This window comes from Phyllostomus discolor, chromosome 2 (genome assembly GCF_004126475.2).
Source record: "Phyllostomus discolor isolate MPI-MPIP mPhyDis1 chromosome 2, mPhyDis1.pri.v3, whole genome shotgun sequence".
NCBI lineage: Eukaryota > Metazoa > Chordata > Mammalia > Chiroptera > Phyllostomidae > Phyllostomus > Phyllostomus discolor.
In genome coordinates, this window is record NC_040904.2 from 94,917,998 (window position 1) to 94,940,451 (window position 22,454).

A 22,454-nucleotide genomic window follows, 5' to 3' on the forward strand; every position below is an offset into this window, starting at 1 on the left:
AGGTCACTCACATAACTGCAGTCATGTTCTCTCTCAGTCATGGGTAGATTCGCATGTCTGGATCTTGGTGTTGGCTTTTGGCTGGGTCTCTGTCTCGCTCTCTCCCCCTCCCTCCCTCCTTGTGACCTCTCATTTAGTAGCTGTATTTTTACATGGAAGTGGAATGTTTCAAGAGTTAAATATAGAAGCTGTGGCCTAGGCATTAGAATTGGTTATATTCTATTGTTCAAAGCAAATAGTAAGAATAGCCAGGTCCAAAGAGTAGGAAAATAGACTCTACCTATTAATATAAGAGTTGCAAAATATTGTGGCCCTATTTTTCAATCTACCACAGTTTATTCTCTGGCTTCCAAATGTAATGTGCTTACCGTCTCCCTTCAAAATCATACCTATTACAGTATCATCATCAATTTTGAAGTTCACAATCTCAAAGTAATTTGGATCAGAACTAGATGATATTTTCATTGCTATAAATGTGGTTGTGCTAAAGATAGCTGCCATCTGAGAATTGCCATTGCTTTTTCAATAGATTTTATTTATTTTTATTTTTAGAGAGAGAGAGGAAGGGAGGGAGAAAGAGAGCGAGAGAAACAGTGGTATTCATGAGAAACATCTATAGGTTGCCTGCCACACACTCCCAGCTGGAAACCTGGCCCCCAACTGGGAATCTGGCCCGCAACCCAGGCATGTACCCTGATCAGGAATTGAACAAGCAACCTTTTGGTTCACAGGCCAGAACTCAAACTACTGAGCCACACCAGCCAGGCAGAATTGCCATTCTTAAAAGAGAAACTTTTTGATGTCTGAAACAACACAATTACTGCCTAATCTCTGTGATGGAGATGGCTGATATTCCTGGGTGACTTAAGAAAAGAGTTTCAGATATGCTATAAAATAAAGACTGTAGGCATAACTCACATCCTACATTATTGAATACCAGGCCTCATTATTACAGAAAACCAGGCTTGTTAATGGCTAATTAAATTCTGAACTTGATCAGTCTATGGCAAATAGGTCTTTCAGATATTTCTTTCCAAAAGTAAATCTTATTTAAGCCAAAAGGTGGAAGAGAATTGCTTTTCAAATAAACCTTGAAAACTATAGCTTTTTAAGAATAAGTTGGGGATGGGGTTTATTTTTATGTCTGAAAGCATACTGAGCCATCTAAAACTTACCCTAATCTCTTGTGGAAAAGTAGGCGTATGAGAGAGGCATCTCAAAATTTCTCCTGACTCCATCTAGTTTTTTTTTATGTTTATTGATTTTAGAGAGAGAGGAAAGGGGAGAGAGAGAAACATCACTGTGAGCAAGAAATATCAATGTTTGCCTCCCATACATGCCCTGGCTGAGGATCAATCCTGCAACCTAGGTATGTGTTCTGAACAGGAATTGAACCCCCTACAACTTAGTATAAGGAACAAGACTCCAACCAAGCCACACCAGCCAGAGTCCTCTAGCTTTTGGGAGTCATGAACCATTAAAACTTTAATGACTGCCATAAAAAATAATCATATGCAGAATTTTGGGGTTCATAGATCCCTTGAAATCTTTATGATAGTGCTATATTTCTTAAAATTTAGAATGCCTATGAGTCATCTCAGGTGCTTTTAACAAAGGCAGGGTCCCAGTTCCAGCATATGTGATTGAAGTAGGCACAGATAAAATCCAGAATGCCCAGGTTTTACAGACACCGAATTAACCTGATTCGGGTTAGTTTTTTAAAAAATTATATTTTATTGATTATGCTATTAAAGATGTTCCAATTTTCCCCCTTTTGTCCCCCTTTTGTCCCCCTTCATCCAGCAATCCCTACTCCCCCTGGCAATCCCTACACCATGGTTCATGTCCCTGGTCCATGCGTATAAGTTCTTTGGCTATTCCATTTCCTGTACCATACTTTCCATCTCTATGGCTATTCTGTAACTACCTATTTATACTTCTTAATCGCCTCATCTCTTCACCCATTCCCCCATACCCCCCTCCCATCTAGTAACCATCAAAATGCTATCTGTATCCATGATTCTGTTCCTGTTTGCTTAGTTGGTTTTTTAGATTCAGTTGTTCATAGATATGTATTTATTGCCACTTTATTGTTCATAGTGTGGATCTTCTTCTTAAATCCCGTTAGCATTTCATATAATAACGGTTTGGTGATGATGAACTCTTTTAATTTTTTCTTGTTTGGGAACCTCTTTATCTGCCCTTTGATTCTAAATGATAGCTTTGCTGGATAGATCAATCTTGACTGTAGGTCCTTGCTTTTCATGACTTGGAATATTTTTTGTCAGTCCCTTATAGCCTGCAAAGTTTCTTTAGGGAAATCAGCAGACAATCTTACGGGAATTCCCCTGTAGGTAACTAACTTCTTTTCTCTTGCTGCTTCTAAGATTCTCCCTTTATCTTTTAACCTTTGGCATTTTAATTATGATGTGTCTTGGAGTGGGCCTCTTTGCATCCATCTTGTTTGGACTCTCTGTGATTCCTAGACTTGCATGTCTATTTTCTTCACTAAATGAGGGAAATATTCTTTCACTATTTTTTCAAATAGATTTCCAATTTCTTGCTCTTTCTCTTTTCCTTCTTGCATCCCTAAGATGCAAATGTTGGAATGCTTGAAGTTGTCCCAAAGGCTGCTTACACTATTCTCTACTTTTGGGATTCTTTTTTCTTCTTGTTATTTTTTTCTTTTCTTTTTAAAATTGTTGTTCAAGTACAGTTGTCTCCATTTTCACCCCACCATGGCCCCGCAGCCCACCCATCCACAACACCCACCAGGGAACCTACCCCCTTTGGCTTTGTCCGCTTGTCCTTTATACATATTTATTGATGGATCTTTCCCCTATTTTCCCCTATTTTCCCCCATTATCCCTCTCCCCACTCCCCTCTGGCTACTCTCAGTTTGTTCTTTATTTCAATGTCTCTGGTTATATTTTGTTTGCTTTTTTCTTTTTTTAATTATGTTTCAGTTAAAGGCAAGATCATATGGCATTTGTCACTCACTGCCTGGCTTATTTCACTTAGCACAATGCTCTCCAGTTCCATCCATGCTGTTGCAAAGGGTAGGAGCTCCTTCTTTTTTTCTGCTGCATAGAATTCCATTGTGTAAATGTACCATAGTTTTTTGATCATTTACTGTTGGGCACTTAGGTTGCTTCCAGTACCTGGCTGTTGTAAATTGTGCTGCTGTGAACATTGGGGTGCATAGGTTCTTTTGGATTGGTGTTTCAGGGCTCTTAGGGTATAATCCCTGCAGTGGAATTGCTAGGGATTATTGCTAGTGGAAATGTTTGTTCTATATCTGTGAAATATGTCATGGGTACTTTAATAGGGATTGCATTGAATCTATAAATTGCTTTGGGTAGTATGGCCATTTGCTGATGTTAATTCTTCCAATACATGAACATGGTACATACTTCCATTTGTTTTTGTCCATCTTAATTTCTTTCTTCAGTGTTGTATAGTTTTCTGAGTACAGGTCTTTTATCCCCTTGGTTAGGTTTATTCTTAGGTACTTTATTTTTCTTGTTGCTATATCAAATGAGATATTTTCCCCTGATTTCTGGTTCTGATATTTCATTGTTGGTGTACAAAAATGCCTATGATTGCTGAGTATTGACTTTGTATCCTGCTATTTTGCCAAATTCATTTATTAGGTTGAGTATTTTTTTTGGTGGATTCTGTAGGATTTTTTATGTCATGTCATCTGCAAACAATGACAGTTTTGTTTCCTCCTTTCCATTTTGAATGCCTTTTATTTATTTTTCTAGTCTGATTGCTGTGGCTAGGACTTCCAGTACTATGTTGAATAGGAGTGGTGAAAGCAGGCATCCTTGTCTTGTTCCTGATCTTAGTGGGAAAGCCCTAAGTTTTTGCCCATTGAGTATGATGTTGGCTGTAGGTCTCTCATATATGGCCTTTATTATGTTAAAGAATGCTCTCTCTATTCCCACTTTGCTGAGTGTTTTTGTCATAAATGGGTGCTGTACCTTATCAAATGCTTTTTCTGCATCAATTGATATGATCACGTGATTTTTGTGTTTTGTTTTATGTGGTGTATTATGTTTATTGATTTGCAAATATTGTAACATCCTTGCATCCCTGGGATGAATCCCACTTGATCATGGTGTATGATCTTTTGAACATATTGCTGGATGCAATTTGTTGAGGATTTTAGCATCTAGGTTCATCAGCAATATTGGCCTGAAGTTTTCTTTCTTTGTTATGTTTTTCTTTTCATTTTAATCATTGTTCAAGTACAATTTTCTCCCTTAGACTCCCAATCCAGACCACCCACCCAACCCTCCCCACTTCCCTCCCATTACCACCTCCCCCTAGTTTTTGTCCATGTGTCCTTTAAATTTGTTCCTGTAAACCCTTCCCATTCTCCCCTGAAATTCCCTCTTCTCTCCCCTGTGGTCATTGTCAGCCTGTCCTCTATTTCAGTGTCTTTGGTTATATTTTGCTTGTTTCTTTGTTTTGTTGTTTAGGTTCTTGTTAAAGGTGAGATCATATGGTGTTTGTCTTTCATTGCCTGGCTTATTTAGCTTAGCATAAGGCTTTCCAGCTCCATCCAAGCTGTTGCAAAGGGTAGGAGCTCCTTCTTTCTTTCTGCTGCATAGAATTCCACTGTGTAAATGTACCATAGTTTTTTGATCCATTCATTTACTGATGGGCATTTAGGTAGCTTCTGCCATCTAGCTATTGTAAATTGTGCTGCTATGAACATTGGGGTGCATAGGTTCTTTTGGAGTGGTGTTTTAGTGTTGTTAGGATATAGTCCCAGCAGTGGAATTGCTGGGTCAAAAGGCAGATCCAGTTTTAGTTATCTGAGGAAGTTCCATACTGCTTTCCATAGTGGTTGTACCAGTCTGCAGTCCCACCAACAGTGCACTAGGGTTCCCCTTTCTCCACAACCTCTCCAACACTTGTTTGTTGCTTTGTTTATGATGGCCATTCTGTCTGATGTGCAGTGGTATCTCATTGTGGTTTTAATTTGCATCTCTCTGATAGCTAGCGATATTGAACATGGTTTCATGTGTCTTTGGATTTTCTGTATGTCCTCCTTAGAGAAGTGTCTGTTCAAGTCCTTTGCCCATTTTTTATTTGGGTTGCTTGTCTTCTTAGAGTGGAGTCGTGTAAGTTCTTGATATATTTTGGAAATTAAACCCTTGTCTGAGGTATCATTGGCAAATGTTTTCTTTAGCTGTGCAGACGCTTTTAATTTTGATGAGGTCCCATTTGTTTATTCTTTCCTTTATGCTCTAGGGGATATGTCAGTAAAAAAGTTTCTGTGTGAAATATCTGAGATTTTCCTACCTACATTTTCCTCTAGGACTTTAATGGTGTCACGGTTTATATTTAAGTCTTTTATCCACCTTGAATTTATTTTTGTATAAGGTGTAAGTTAATGCTCGAGTTTCATTTTTTTGCACATAGCTGTCCAGTTCTCCCAACACCATTTGTTGAAGAGGCTATTTTTACTCCATTTTATGTTGCTGCCTCCTTTGTCAAATATTAGTTGGCCATAGAGACTTGGGTTTATTTCTGGGCTCTCTGTTCTGTTCCATTGGTCCATGTGCCTGTTTTTATGCCAGTACCAGGCTGTTTTGATTACAGTGGCCTTGTAGTGTAGTTTAGTGTCAGGTATTGTGATCCCTCCTACTTTGTTTTTCTTTCTCAAAATTGCAGCAGCTATTCGGGGTCGTTTAGGATTCCATATAAATTTTTGAAGTGTTTGTTGTATGTCTGTGAAATAAGCCATTGGTACTTTAATAGGAATTGCATTGAATGTGTACATTGCTTTGGGTAGTATGGACATTTTGATGATATTAATTCTTCCCGTCCATAAACACGGTATATGTTTCCATTTGTTTGCATCTTCCTTGATTTCTTTCCTGAGTGTTATGTAGTTTTCTAAATACAGGTCTTTTACCTCTTTGGTTAGGTTTATTCCTAGGTATTTTATTTTTCTTTATGCTATTTCAAATGGGATTTTTTTCTTGATTTCTGCTTCTGCTGTTTCATTGTTGGTGTACAGAAATGCCTTTGATTTCTGGATATTGGCTCTGTATCCTGCTGTTTTGCCAAATTCATTTATTAGGTCAAGCAGTTTTTTGGTGGAGTCTATAGGATTTTCTAAGTACACTATCACGTCATCTGCAAACAGTGACAGTTTTGTTTCCTCCTTTCCAATTTGGATGTCTTTTATTTCTTTTTCTTGTCTGATCGCTGTGGCTAAAACTTCCAGTACTATATTGAATAGAAGTGGTGAAAGTGGACAGCCTTGTCTTGTTCCCGATCTTAGTGGAAAAGATTTTAATTTTTGCCCATTGAGTATGATGTTGGCTATAGGTCTCTCATATATGGCCTTTATTATGTTGAGGAATGCTCCCTCTATTCCCTCTTTGCTGAGTGTTTTTATCATAAATGGGTGCTGTACTTTATCAAATGCTTTTTCTGCATCTATTGATATGATCATGTGGGTTTTGTCTTTGCTTTTGTTTATGTGATGTATTACATTTACTGATTTCCAAATATTGTACCATCTTTGCATCCCTGGAATGAGTCCCACTTGGTCATGGTGTATGATCTTTTTAATGTATTTTTGGATGCGGTTTGCCAGTATTTTGTTGAGGATTTTAGCATCAATGTTCATCAGCAATATTGGCCTGAAGTTTTCTTTCTTTGTTGTGTCTTTATCTGGTTTTGGAATTAGGATGATGTTGGCCTCATAACAAGAGTGTGGGAGTCTCCCACCTTTTTGGATTTTTTGGAACAGTCTGTGAAGGATAGGGGTTACCTCTTCCTTAAATGCTTTGTAGAACTCTCCTGTGAAACCATCTGGTCCAGGGCTTTTGTATGTTGGGCGTTTTTAGATTACTGCTTCATTTCCTTTGCTGTTATTGGTTTGTTCAGGCTTTCTGCTTCTTTTTCATTGAGTTTTGGAAGATTATATTTTTCTAGAAAGTTGTCCATTTTACCTAGGTTTTCAAATTTCTTGGCATACAGTGCTTCATAGTAATTTCTTACAATCCTTTGTATTTCTGTGGTATCTGTTGTAGTCTCTCCTCTTTCATTTCTGATTGTGTTTATCTGGGTCTTCTCTCTTTTTTTCTTTATGAGTCTGCCTAGAGACTTGTTGATTTTGTTTATCTTTTCAAAGAAGCAGCTCTTGGATTCACTGATCCTTAGAATTGTGCTTTTAGTCTTTATGTCATTGAATTCTGCTCTGATCTTGGTTATTTCCTTCCTTCTGCTTGCTCTAGGCTGTCTTTGTTGTTGTTCCTCAAGTTCTTGTAGACGTAGGGTTAGGTTGTTTGTTTGAAATGTTTCTAACTTTTTTAGGTGGGCCTGTATCGCTATGAACGTCCCTCTCAGGACTGCCTTGGCTGTGTTCCATAAGTTTTGGGTTGTTGTGAGTTCATTTTCATTTGTTTCCAGAAACATTTTAATTTCTTTCCTAATTTCATTCTTGACCCATTCACTGTGTAATAGCATGCTATTTAATCTCCACGATTTTGAGTGTTTTGGGTTCTTTTCCTTGGGGTTGGTTTCTAGCTTCAGTCCCTTGTGATCTGAGAAAATGCTTGGTGTGATTTCAATTTTCTTGAAATTGTTGAGACTTGTTTTGTGTCCTATCATGTGGTCTATCTATGAAAGTGTTCTGTGTACATTTGAAAAGAATGTGTATTTAGCTTCTTTGGGATGGAGGGCTCGTATATATCAGTAAAGTCCATTTCATCTAGGGTATTGTTCAATGCCACTATATCTTTGTTGATATTTTGTTTGGAAGATCTGTCAATTTTTGATAGTGGGGTGTTAAAATCCTCCACTATAATTGTGTTGCTGTCAATATCTTTCTTGAAGTCCTCTAAGATTTTCTTTATGTATTTGGGTGCTCCTGTGTTGGGTGCATATATATTTACAATATTTATGTCTTCTTGGTGGATTCTTACCTTGAGTATTATGAAGTGACATTCTGGGTCTCTGTTTATGGACCTTTTTTGGAAGTCCATTTTGTCTGATATGAGTATTGCTACCCTGGCCTTTTGTTCCTGTCCATTTGCTTGGAAAATTTGTTTCCAGCCTTTCACTTTCAGCCTGTGCAGGTCTTTTATCCTGAGGTGGGTGTCTTTTAGGCAGAATATGTGTGGGTCATGTTTTCCTATCCATTCAGCTATTCTGTTTTTTGATTGGAGCATTTAATTCATTTATGTTTAAGGTTATTTTTGATAGGTACTTATTCATTGTCTTTTATGTACGTGTGTTCCTCTCTCTCTCCTTTCCTTCCTTTCCTTAAAGCAGGCCCTTTAGTATCTCTTGCAGAGCTGGTTTGGTGGAGGTGTATTCTTTTAGACTTCTTTTGTCTGGGAAGCTTCTTATTTGGCCTTCTATCTTGATTGAGAGCCTTGCTGGGTAAAGTAGCCTTGGTTGCAGACCTCTGGTTCTCATTACTTGGAATATTTTTTGCCATTCTCTTCTGGCTTGGAGTGTTTCCATTGAGAAGTCAGCTGTTAGCCTTATTGGGGCTCCCTTGTATGTTACTTCCTTTTTCTCCCTTGCTGCCTTTAATATTCTCTCTTTGTCTTGAAATTTTGCCATTTTAGTTATGATGTGTCTTGAGGTGGGCCTCTTTGGGTTCCTCTTGATTGAGACTCTCTGTGTTTCCTGGATTTGTGTGACTTTTTCTCTCATCAAGTTAGGGAAGTTTTCCATCATTACTTTTTCAAATAGGTTTTCTATCCCTTGCTCTTCTTCTTCTCCTCCTGGTTTCCCTGTTATATGGATATTATTATGTTTCATATTGTTTTGCATTTCTCTTAATCCCTCTTCATTCTTTCTGAGCCTCTTTTCCTTTTCTTGTGCTTTCTGGGTGTTCTTTTTTACTTTGTCCTCTCACTCACTAATCCAATCTTCTGCTTCATCAATCCTGCTTTTCATTCCTTCTACTGTGTTTCTCAATCCAGAAATGGCATTCTTCATTTCCTCTCGCCCCTTGTTGTTGGTTTCTATTACCTTTTTCATGATTATATAGTTTTCAGTGAGATCATTGTAGCTTCCCTCTAGTTTCTGGTAGCTCATTGTGAGTTCATTGAGCATTTTTTCTGAGGCTTCCTACTTTCCCTTCGTTTGGGGATTGTCTCTTTGTTTTCTCATTGTTTGTGGGATTCTTCTTGTTAGCCTCTGTTTCTTAAATTGATCTGTTCTCGTTCCCTGGTGTGAACTTCTGTGGTAGAATACCAGTGATGTTCAGGGTGCAGTCTCCTCCATGTATCCTGGTGTTCACAACTTCCCCCTTCTCTTTTTTGTGATCAGTTGGAGGAGTAAGGCAAAATGGTTTAAGACAGCAAGACAGTATTTTATGCTATTTACATTAGCAGCCAGTAGAGAAGAGATGGGATATCCTTTGGCTACTTATAGTGTTAACTGTCATCCACCACCCCACTAGTCACATTTTAGAAAAGATGGAAAGAAGGTAAGACTCTGATTAGGGATGAAAGGATTGTTAGTTGGATCTAGAAAACTGTGAGGCTGTGAGAGATCAGATTCTGAGGTAGGGTTGGAATAAAGATTAGTAAATAGGAGTAGTGTGTAAAAGAATAGAGACAACCCCCACAATAATATAGCTCAGGAAATTGTGAAGTGGGCTGAGATCAGGGAGGGGTGTTGAGAAGTATTTACAATTGTATGTAGTAGGTCTTATTTACAGTAATATTAAAGCAACAATCTTGTGGCAGAATCTATGAGATCTAGATAACAAGAATAAGGAGTATAGAACCTTGAGAGGTGTACTAATGGAACACAAATGAAGGACAGTAAACTATCAACACACTGTCAATGAGATAACAGGGGGAACCTATCAAATGACAGTATAACCGGCCAAGCAAAGAAGATTATACAGAAAGAAAAAGAATACCAAAATACTATTAAAATAAAAAATGTCAGAAAAGTGAGAAAAATATAATACAAATTTGTAGTAACTTGCAAGCTGAAAAAAAAGGAAAAAAATGCAGAAAACGGAGTGCAGGAGAGATAAATTTGGAGTGGAAGGAATAATACTAGGATAAATGGAAGAGAAACATAAGGGATCGAGAGATATAAAAATAATAAGAATTGAAAAAAAAGGCACTTAAAACACAAGATAAAATCAATCACCAACAACAGCTAAAAAAACCCCAAAATACCTCTTGTTGGTTTCTAACTGGCCAGACCAGTTCTTCTGGTCTTGCTGGCTTCAGTAGGCTGAGGGGCGTTTGAAATGCTTATCACTCTTACCAGCCAAAACTCAGTAAGTCTCTCAGGTATTGTCCCCAGGGCCAGCAGGGCGCTCTCCCCAGAGCCAATCTGACTTTCCCTTACAGGACCCTGGGCACTCCCGAGCACACTCTCCGGAGCTCACCGCAGAGGTCTCCTGGGCTCCGGGGCCCCACAGAGCTCCCTGATCTTTTTCCAGGTTCATACTACAAGCTCCGGGGATGGGGTTCACAAGATGAGCCCTTCCCCCATATTTCATCGCTGCAGGCTCTATGTTCTCAGAAGGCACCCGCATCTTTTCTGGATTCATGGTGCAAGTTCTGGGGATCGTAACAGGGCGAGCACTTCCACCAATCCTCCAGCCTTGGGCTCTAGGAACCCTCTAAGTGCTGAGCCCCTTCCGGGTTCACAGCGCGAGAGTCAGGATTCCCGAGGGGGCTCAGGCTTCCACAGTTCACTACCGCAGGCTCCGGAAACCTGAGAACGCCCACGTCCTTTCCTTGTTCGGGGCTGCAAGGTCTGGGTTTTCTACCAATCCACACTCCCACCAGGCTGGGGTGCGGGCACATGTCCAGGCTGCCCCTGGTTGTGCTGGCGGGAGGCAGTCACCTCTCCCAGGGCTATGGGTGGGTGCTTGCAGCCCCTGCGTGATTGTCTCCCAGTCCAACTCCCCTCTCTGTGCCTTCAAGCCACAAGGTATCCCCTGGTGTTGCTCAACCCCCTGTAGTCCGGGGAGGGAGCAGCGACTCTGCTCTCCCGGGTTCCCTGAGGCAGACCCAGGAGCACCGGGCCTGGGGACTGCCACCCCTCTGGTCCCCGCACTGACCCCTGGGTCCCTGTTGTCCTGATGCAGTCTCCTTACCATCTGGTTTTTCAATGTCTGCTATAATTTTTGATGTCCTGTTTTCAAAAATGTTTCAGTAACCTAGGCCACTTCCTCTGTTCCTCCGCTGACCCCTGAGTTTCTCTCCCCTGCACAGAAGCAGAGAATCATGCTCCCTCAAGCAAAGCTTCCATCTTTGAACCATCTTTGTTATGTCTTTATGTGGTTTTGGGATTAGGATGATGCTGGCTTCACAAGAAGAGTTTGGGAGTTTTCCATCTTCTTGAATTTTTTTGGAATAATCTGTGAATGATGGGCGTTAGGTCTCCCTTAAATGCTTTGTAAAATTTTCCTGTGAAACAGTCTGGTCCAGGACTTTTGTGTGTCGGAAACTATTTGATTACTGTTTCAATTTCATCAGGTGTTATTGATATATTCAGGCTTTCAGCTTCTTCTTCATTGAGTTTTTGAAGATATTTTTCTAGAAATTCATCCATTTCACCCAGGTTTTCAGATTTCTTGGCACATAGATATTTGTAGTTATTTCTCACAATTTTTTGTATTTCTGTGGTATCAGTTGTAATCTCTTCTCTTTCATTTGTGATTGTGTTTATCTGGGTCCTCTCTCTTTTTTTCTTGATGAGCCTGCTTAAAGGCTTGTTGATTTTATTTATCTTTTCAAAGAACCAGCTCCTGGATTCATTGATCCTTAGAATTGTGTGTTTAGTCTCCATGTCATTTAATTCTGCTCTGATCTTGGTTATTTCCTCCCTTCTACTTGTTCTGGGTTGTCTTTGCTGTTGTTCCTCGAGTTCTTGTAGGCATAGGGTTAGGTTGTTTATTTGAAATGTTTTTATCTTATTTAGGTAGGCCTGTATCACTATGAACTTCCCTCTCGGGACTGCCTTCTCTGTATCCCATAAGTTTTGGAATGTTGTGAGTTCATTTTCATTTTTTTCCAGAAACTTTTTGGTGTTTTCTTTGATGTCATTCCTGACCCATTCATTGTTTAATAGCATGCTATTCAATTTCCATTAGTATGAATGTTTTGGTTTTTTTTCCTTGAGGTTGGTTTCTAGTTTCAGTCTTTTGTGGTCAGAGAAAATGCTTGATATGATTTCAGTTTTCTTGAATTTGTTGAGGCTTGTTTTGTGTCCTATCATATGGTCTATCTTTGAAAATTTTCCATATGCATTTGAAAAGAAAGTGTATTCTGCTTTTTGGGATGAAAGGTTCTATACATATCTTTTAAGTTCATTAAATCTATGCCATTGTTCAATGCCACAATATTCTTGTTGATATTTTGCTTGGAAGATCTATTGATTTTTGACATAGGGTGTTAAAATCCCCTGGTATACATTTGCTGCTGTCTATATCTTTCTTATAGCCTTCCAAGGTTTTCCTTATATATTTGGGTGCTCCTATGTTGGGTGCATATATGTTTATAATGTTTATGTCTTCTTGATGGGTTGTTCCCTTGACTAATATGAAGTGTCCTTCAGTGTCTCCTTTTATGGCCTTGGTTTTGAAGTTTACTTTATCTCATATAAGTATTCCTACTCTAGCTTTTTTCCTATTAATGTGCTTGGAATATTTTTTCCAACACTTCGCTTTCAATCTTTGTTGGTTTTTTTTTCTGAGGTGGGTCTCTTGTAGGCAGCATGCATGTGGGCCATGTTTTCTTATCTATTCAGCTATACTATGTCTTTTGATTGGGGCATTTAATCTATTTACATTTAAGGCTATTATTGATAGGTTTTTTCCCTTTGTGCCTGTGTTCTTCTCTCTCTCACTGTTTTTATTCCTCTTCTTATAGCAGTCCCTTTAGCATATTGTGTGGTGCTCATTTGGTGGACATATATACTTTCAGCCTTCTTTTGTCTGGGAAACTCCATATTTCTCCTTCTGTTTTAATTGAAAGCCTTGCTGGGTAGAGTAGTTGTGGTTGCAGGCCTTTGCTTTTCATTACTTGGGATATTTTTTGCCTCTCTCTCCTGGTTTGCTACTTGCAGTGTTTCTGTGGAGAAGTCCGCTGCTAGCCTTATTGGAGTCCATTTGTATGTTACTTCTTGTTTTTCCCTTGCTGCTTTTAAGATTCTCTCTTTGTCTTTAAAACTTGACATTTTCGTTATGATTATCTTGGAGTAGGTCTCTTTGGGTTCATCCCTCTGTGCTTCCTGAACTTGTGTGGTTTTACCCCTCTCCAAGTTCAGAAAGTTTTCTATCATTATTTTTTCAAACAAGATTTCTATCCCTTGCTTCTTTTCTTCTCCTTCTGGTATTGTTATTATTCTAATGTTGTTGTATTTCATGTTGTCTTGCAGTTCCCTTAAGCTGTCTTCATATTTTTTGAGTATTTCTCATGCAGCTGCTCTGCCTGGGTATTTCTTTCTATGTTTTCTTCCAGTCAATAATTTTGTCCTCTGCTTCATCCAGCCTGCTTGTAATTCCTTCAAGTGTGTTTTTTATTTCAGAAATTGTATTCTTCATTTCTTTCTGGTTCATGTTTCTATTTTCTATTTTCTTTTTCATACTGTTGTAGTTCTCATTCAGTTCTTTATAGCTGTCTGTGAGTTCCTTGAACATCCTTAGAACCATCCTTTTGAGATGTACAGTATATCTGATGGTTTGCTTGTCTCCATTTCTTTCAGTTCTTTTAGTGTGGAGTCTTGCATTCCTTTTCATGTAAGTTCTTTCTTTGTCTTCCCACTTTAGGTGACTCTTTCTGTTTGTTTCTGTGATTACCAATGCTTTGCTTTGCTAGCTGTCTTTGTAGGGTGAAGTTCTATGGGACTCAGTGGTTTGGGCTCTTTGATATCCTTGTCTGGATGCTCTAGGGTTGCCTTTTTTTTCTGTTTGAGTGGTCTCTCCTGTTGTACTTGGGTTTTACCCATTGATGGTTCCTTTGTTGGTGGGTTCTCTCCTCCAGCTAGTTGATTAGTATTCACAACTTCCACCTTATCTTGTATGTGATTTGGGGCAGGGAGAAAGCAGAGAGGATTATGAGAGTGGTGGATGTTCTATAGGATTTAAAGTACCAACAAGTGAAGAACAGATAGAGAGAGTATCCTTTGGAGAAGGATAGCAATAACTGTGATATTTCTAGCCACTTTTTTAAAGGTGAAAAAGGGATAAGACTCTTGTTAGAGGGGAAAAAGAATGTGAGCTGACTCCAGAAAGCAGAGTGCTTATGCTGGGATAGATGGTGAGATATAGTGAGAGTAAAGGATAGGAGCTTGGAGTAGTGTGTGAGAGAATGAAGTTAAACACAATAGTAATAAAGCTCAGGAAGATAGTGAAATGGACCAAGACCAGGGAAGAATGCTGTGTGGGAATGGGAACTATAATAATATGAAAAGAAATATATAATCTGAATAAAAAGAATAAAATGTAAAAGACCAAGAATAGTGTGTTATAGGAATATGAGTGAAAGATGAGAAATTAAAATACAATATGAAAGGGAAAACAAAGTAAACCAGTCAAACAATAAAATCAGACAAACAAAACAAAGAAAACTACATGGAAGAGAAATAAAAAATAAAGTAATAACAAAAATTACAAATTAAAGTAAAAAGTAAGAAAAACATGTAAGTTCTATAGGATAGCTTTGTTGCCACCCTTCAAGGCCAGTCCGGTTCATGGTATTTGTGCAGACAGATAAATATTCAGGGAACTGTTGGGATGTCTTGTATGCTTTCATTCATGGGTGGGTAAAGCACGCATGCTGCAAGCTGCATGTCTATATGCATGTCTCATGTCATGACCCTTGCTCCCTAGTGTGGCACCCATTGTGGCACCTGTCCTCTTATGTGTCTCTCGTCATCATCACCCCCAGCAGGGAGTCCCTACCTGTTTAAGTACTAGAGGGGAACAAAGCCAGCAAGATGCCAGAATTTATATAACGTAACAGAATTCTGCACATGCAAGCTCACTTCATGTTATGGGAACAGTTTATTGGATCCAGTCCCAAGGCTATGGGAACACTAGTTATCAGGCCCCTTCAAGGCTATGGGAATGCTGCTTCCCTTAGCTACCCAGATACCTGGGTGAGGAAGGCAGACTGCCTCCACTTACCCTATAATAGCAAAGTGAATTTTGTCTCAGTTGTTGGTGTTAGCCTTCTGATCTCTCTCTGGATCTGTCTTTGATCCTTTCACAGCTCCAGGTCTTATTGTCTTACAGTTGGAACAAAATGGTAGGAAAAAAAAGCCTCCTGCTCATTTAAAACCCACCAAGAAGTTTCTGGTGATCTTCCTGGATGCTGTAGGCAGAGGGGGGCTGGGCCATTTTTTTTTCTTCCCTTTTCTGTGGTTCTGCTTTGGGGGTTTGGCCTGGGTTCCAATATTCACATGTGTCCGGCCTACAGCCCAAGCCTGCAGAGCACTGTGTGGCTCCCACTGTCCATAAGCACCAGGCTGGCACCTTTAATACACCTCATTTTGCCACCCTTTGATTAGTCTGTGAGGCGCACAGAGTGGCAGCAACTCACATTCCTCCTCCCTCTTTGCTGGTCTGGGCACTGCATGTGCACAAAGTCCCTTCAAGGGCAGTTTAGTTTCTCTATTAAATTAATATTCTCTGGGGACTGCTACCCCTCTGAGCACCTGCTGCCCAACTTTGATCAGCCTGGAGCAAATCACACCCCTCCTCCTCCCTTTTTGCTGGCCTGGCCACCACCCTCTCAAAAGTTTCTTAAACAGTGACTGAGAGCCCTTTTTTGAGCACATCCCCCTTGTTTGTGCCTGCTGTTCTTAAGAAACTGCAGGCTTTTCACAAAGCCCAACTCTCTGACCAGTCCTGAGACTATCTGGGTCAGGGTCCATTGTGGCCCAACTCTTCTCCCATCTCCAGGTGTCACCTGGTTCCCCAATTTCTCTGGTACTGTCCCAGCCAGCAATCACAGTCTCAGCAGGAGAACACTGCCTCTCTGTGTCTCCCACTGTATCTTTATCCCCAACAGTGACTTCAAACATCCAGGTCTCTCCAGGTGCAGGACTGGCTTTCCTGCTCTGGAATTGAGGGAACTGTGTAGTTACAACCACTGAATCAGCTCTCCTCCAAAGCTCCTGTGGCAGTCACTGTCCCTGCCACCAGGCCACGGAGTGCAGGAGCTGTGGTCTGAGCACAGGTCCCAGGGATATTAATGTCCTCTGCAGTCTTTGGCTTCCAAAGTTCATATAAGCTGGGATTCAATTGGCTGTTCAATCTGTCCTTCAGATGACCAGCTGTGCCAGTTGGGTGCATGAGTCAGCTTCCACCTCCCTTGCTGCCATCTTCCAGAATCTTTTCTTCTTCTTTTTCTGATTGAATGTTTTTTTTTCTTTCTTATGTTCCAAATCATTGGTTTGATTTTTCACTTCATCTAATCTACTGTTGTTTCTTTGTAAATTGTTTTTTATTTCAATTAGTGTATCTTTCATTTCTGACCAGATCTTTTTATGCTGTTGAGGTCCTCACTACATTACTTAAGCATCCTTATAACCACCAATCTAATAGATTGCTTATCTCCGTTTTGTTTAGTTATTTTTCTGGAGTTTTGATCTGTTCTTTCATTTGGGACATGTTTCTTTGTCTTCTCATTTTTGTAGCTTCCCTGTGTTTGCTTCTATGTATTAGGTAGAGCGAGTATGACTTGCTCTCTTGGTATCATGGCCTTATGTAGTAGGTGTGCTATAGGGTCCAGTGGCATAGGCTCCACTATTGCCCAAGCTGGGTACTTGGGTACTCGAGATACACCTTTCATGTGGACTGAGTATACCCTCCTCTTGTAGTTGAGACTTGAATGTGGTTGGCAGGTCAATGAAGTAATTTACCCCGGTTAGTCAGCTTCAAGGACTAGCTGTGACCACTGACGACCAACATCTACCCTCAGTGGAGGATCAGCTGTGCAGGAGCAGGGTAGTGGTGCACTGACGTGGTCTGCAGCTATCTACTGGGTGCACCGGCCCTGGGGTTTCCCAAGTGGTATACACCAAAGTCAGCCCCCACCTGTGTTCTTCCCATGGCCACCCTGGTACACACCAAAGTCAGCCCCCAAGTGGTACACACCAAAGTCAGCCCCCAACTTTGTTCTTCCCAGGACTACCCTGCCTGGGCTATAAAGCAATCTGGGATGGCTCCCTCTTGTGCTGGGCCTGGAGATTCCCAGGTGAAGGCAAGCTGTGAATCTAGACTGGCTATTGCTAGCACTGGGCCTTGGGCCACTTAGCAAGAGGTATGGGGGCTGGGGGCTCACTGGGGCCAGCTGTTGCTTGTTTTAGAGGATTTTGAAAGTTGTGAAGCATGAGCCAAGACCAGCCATTCATATGGAAAAGTCACTATTAACAGCTTGGATAGGCCTGTAATTTGGGTGGGATGGAGTCTCAGGTGATATTCAAGACAGGGCAAACAGTATGAGCCAGACTGATGGAGTCTTACATATGGCAAGCACCTGCCACTCTGTGGCTCTGTGCAGGGAGAGCTCAGAAAAGGAATAATAGCCTAGCTCACCTTTGTGTCAGGGAGAAAGCTGTCTCCCAGCTCTTGCTTTTATGTTAGACACTTTAGTTCCTCCTCATATACTACTGGTACCTTTCAAGCTGCTACCCTGGTGTTGGACCTCAGAGGGATTGAGTCTGTATAAGTCCATGTGTGAGTTCTTTAAGAGGAACTGTGTGGGACTCCAGAATTTTCTTTCACTGACTCAATTCCCACTGATTTTTGCAGTCAGAAATTATGGGGACTTATTTTCCTGGCAGTGGAATCCTGGGCTGGGAGTCTGGTGTGGAGCTGGAACTCCTCACTCCTGAGATGCACTCCCTACCAAATTTGAATCTACCACATGTGGATGTGGGACCCTCTCATTTCACATCTGTTTCCCTCCTGCCAGTATGGATGGATGTGGTTTCTTTAATTCCATAGTTGTCATACTTCCATTCAACTCAGTTTCTGATGGTTTTGATTGTATAAGTCCCTTATATGATTTGGATATTAACCTCTTATCAGACATATGGTTTTTGAAATATTTTTTCCCATTCCACAGATTGCATTTTTCATTTTGTTGATTCTTTTGCTATGCAGAAACTTTTTAGTTTGATGTTGTTCCATTTGTTTATTTTTGCCATTGTTGCCTGTGCTTAGGGTGTCATAAAAAAAAAGATATTGCCAGAACTGATTCTAAGGAGCTTTCCCCCTAGTTCCCTATGTTTTCTTCTAAAAGTGTTATGGTTTCAGTTGTTATGTTTAAGCTCTTAATCCATTTGAAGTTATTTTCATAAGTGGTATTAGATAGGGGTCACATTTCATAACTTTTGTATGTGTTGACTAGTTTTCCCAACATCATTTATTGAAGAGACTATCCTTTCTCCATTTAGTATTCTACACTCCCTTGTATTAGTTTACCATATGTGTGTGAGTTTATTTCCAGACTCTCGAGTCTGTTCCATCAGTCTGTGTGTCTGTTTCTATGCCAGTGTCATCCAGTTTTGATTACTGTAGTTTTGTAACATAGTTTGAAATAAAGAAGTATGATGCTTCCAGCTTTGTTCTTTGTCAAGATTTTTTTGATTATTCTGGGTCTTTTATGGTTCTATACAAATTTCAAAAAAAATTTATTTTTGTGGAAAATGCTTTTGGAATTGATAGGGATTACATTGAATTTATAGATGGCTTTAGGTATATGGACATTTTAGCAATATTAACTCCTCTAATTCCTGAACACAGGTCATCCTTCCATTTATTTGTGTCTTCTTCTATTAATTTCATCAGTGTCATATTTTTGGTGTATAGAACTTTCACTGTCGGTTAAAAAAATCATAACCATAGTGATTTCAGGGTATATCTGAATGGAAGAAATTATAATGTGGAGGTTTCAAGTCAATTGATAATAGAGACATAGTGAAGAGGGCAGTAAGAACCAATTCTTTGTATGAGGAATCACACAAACAACCAAGGCCATCCTTCATACTTCAAATGAAGGGATGGCAGTCATCTCCACAGAGGGGGAAAGGGGAAAGGATCTGTCTTGTTTTAGAACCATCCCCTTCATTGATACTTTATGGGGTTAGAAATTTATCATAGAATTCAATATCAACTTTAACTAGCTAAGTCTAACCCATCCAGTTTGAATCAAAAGACAACACCTTCACAAAAGACAAAAGTCATAACAAAAGTATGTTTAACATACAGTCAGCAAACCAATGGGTAATTACTACCCATGGTCTCATAAAAATATAATTCTCTCTTTGTGGGGAAGGAAATAAAACCATTAGATTTCTACCAACCCCACACTCTTGATAATCCTCAGTGCATCATGAACAGGCCATGAAAGGGCAATAGAACCACACACCATCATAAAAATGATTTAGCTTTGAAAGCAACCATAGAATAAACAATTCAGGCATAATGGAAGATAAACTTCAGTCATATAGAACTTGTACAACAACATTTAGATTTTAACAACCTGAGATATATGTAGAGTCTAAAGGAACAATTGTAAAATGATTTTAAAGTATATTTTATTGATTATGCTATTACATTTGTCCCATATTTTTCTCATGTTTATCCCCCTCTGCCCTGTACCCACTTCCCTCCAGAATTCCTCCCCTTAGTTCATATCCATGTGTCATACATGTAAGTTCTTTGACTTCTCCTTTTCCTATACTATTCTTAACCTCCCCTTGTCTATTTTGTACCTACTAATTATTCCCTGGACCCTTTCCACCATTCTCCACCTTCCCCCTCCCCACTGGCAATGCTCCACATGATCTCCATTTCCATGATTCTATTCCTGTTCTAGTTATTTGCTTAGTTTTTTTTTTGGGGGGGGGGTCATTTGTTGATAGTTGTTGTCACTTGACTATTCCTAAGTTTGGTCTTCTTTTTTTTCTTAGATGAGTCCCTTTAACATTTCATATAATAAAGACTTGGTGATGATGATGAACTCCTTTAACATTACCATATCTGGAAAGCACTTTATCTGCCCTTCCATTCTAAATGATAGCTTTGTTGATATAGAGTAGTCTTGGATATAGGTATTTGATTTTCATGACTTGGAATACTTCTTTCTAGCCCTTTCTTGCCTGCAAGCTTTCTTTTTGAGAAATCAGCTGATGGTCTTATGAAAACTCCTTTGTAGGTAAATCTCTCCTTGGGATTCTAGACAAGATGGAGGTATAGGTTGATATGCTTCATTTCCTCACACAACCAAAAGAAGGATAACAACAAATTTAAAAGCACAAAACAACCAGAACTGCCAGACAATTGAACTGTATGGAAGTCTGACAACCAAGGAGTTAAAGAAGAAATATTCATCTAGACTGATAGGAGGTGCAGAGATGGGCAGCCAGGGAAGAGAGGATGGGTGGCAAGGTAGCAGCTGGAAGACTTGGCTGTTCCAATTTGCATGTGGATAAACTTGGAGGAACAACTGGGGAATGAGAAAGACCACGCAACCCAATGATATGGCACAGGGAAAGAAAGCTTCAAAACCTCTGGCTGTAAAAACCTGTGATGGGTGTGGCAGTGGGAGAAACTGCCAGTCTCACAGGAGAGTTTATTGGAGGGGCTCATGGGTCCTGTGACTGAAAATGGACTGAAAGCGAAGCAAGAGGCCATGTTCCCTCTTTGACCCCTCTCCCACATACAGTACCAAAATGTAGCGAGGTGGGTTGTCCTGCCCTGGCTAATACCTAAGGCTCTATCTCTTATAATTCACTACCCAGGCCAGTCACTAAGAAGAATGTATCAAGACAAATGTTAAAGACAGTTATACAGTGAAAAACCTGCCTGGTCTTACCAAGTAAAGATAGAATCAAAAAGGACTTTCTGGCCTAGACATTGAGAATATTTTGACCATCTCCCCTCCACCCCCCCCACCCACTCCATCATTCAGTCTTTCAACTACAGAAAACATGAAGAGTACATTTACTTAGTGTGTCAACTAATAGGCATCAAGTACTGATAAGGTAATTGAAAAAGAAAACTACTAAGTACTTTATTACTGGGGAAAGTGGGGAAGAGAATGCTTCCAAAATTTGCAGAGAATGTTATTTGAATGCCTTGTAGTTGAGCAGTCTCATGCCACAATGTTCTCACCTACAGCTGCTCAAATGCTCACAGTAGCTACTTGATAGTTGCCTGCAAGAATGCCTGTCTGATCTCTCCCTCAACAAGTTATGTTAGCCCTTGAAGACCCAGCTGAGATGTTATAATCTCTGAGAAAACAAGACTGCCTGGCTTGGGCTAGATGCTTCCTGTTAGGAGCTCCTATAGAATGCTTTCTCTCTTTTTAGTAGCATTGCCAATTTATTATCTCACCCATGGGATTAAGCCATTCAGAAAAAGGGACTGTCATTTTTATGAATGCATCCATAGCAAATTCTGACACATTGTAAATACACAGTGATGTGTTGAATGAATGAAAATGAATGCATGTATATGACTTCTTCATAAACCATAATATAGTAGACTTGTAAAAAGGCAAACTTCTTAGCAAAAGTTTCTATAGTTTAGAGTATAATAGTCTCTCCTAAAATGTAAATGTCATGAAGGTTATGACTTAGATAGCTTTATTTACTGTTGTGTCTCCAGCATCAAGAACAGTGTCTAATACACAGTAAGTACACAGTAAGTATTAAATGAATGATTAAATGGAAATTAATGAACAGAGGATCATTTGAAATGAAACTCTCTTTCAAAGATGTCTATGGAAGACTCTCAAAGGTAACCACAATTATAGCTTGAATGGTACTTTATAGTTCATGAATCATACTTATTTTATTTAATTGTCAAAGCCACATCACTTTGTAGATTTTGTTATAACCACCTCCATTATGTAGATGAAGAAACTTGAGCTGGGAAAATGGCACAGTCAGAATGAAAATCCTGGTGCTAGGACCACAAATTCTGTGATCTTTCCACTATACAGAACTTTCTCAATACAATGACATTAAATTATTAGGTGAAAAATAGGAGCCCCTTTGTAGTGATAATATGGTTGTGTTTCAAAAATAGACATTGGAAAGATCTAACCATGAAGTTGCTAGAAATAAAAATAAATTACTATAGTTTCTTGAATAACATGAAAGAAAAATAGTACAAGATACCATGTCAAGGGTAAAATTCTCCTTTCTAAAAATAGAAAATTTTCCTATCAAAATACCAATGCCATTTTTCACAGAAGAGGAACAATTTTATTTTTTTATTATTTGAAAAAAATTTTAAATGACCCAAAGATATGTTTATTAATTTTAGAGAGAGGAAGGGAGGAAGGGAGGGAAGGAGGGAAGGGAGGAGAGAGAGAGAGAGAGAGAGAGAGAGAGAGAGAGAGTTAGTTCAATGTGAGAGGAACATCTATTGGTTGCCTCCTGTACACAGACTGACACTAACTGGGGACCAA

General features: G+C 39.6%; 1 long non-coding RNA gene across 1 annotated transcript; it reads right to left on the minus strand.

Moving 5' to 3' along the window:
• Positions 1 to 1,310: 1,310 nt before the first annotated feature.
• Positions 1,311 to 17,097, minus strand: LOC118498718. Its single transcript, XR_004901187.1, has 3 exons — positions 17,087 to 17,097; positions 15,752 to 15,757; positions 1,311 to 1,398 (listed from the first exon to the last, which is right to left on the minus strand). It is a non-coding gene; the product is annotated as an uncharacterized LOC118498718 (long non-coding RNA).
• Between the last annotated feature and the right edge of the window lie 5,357 nt (positions 17,098 to 22,454).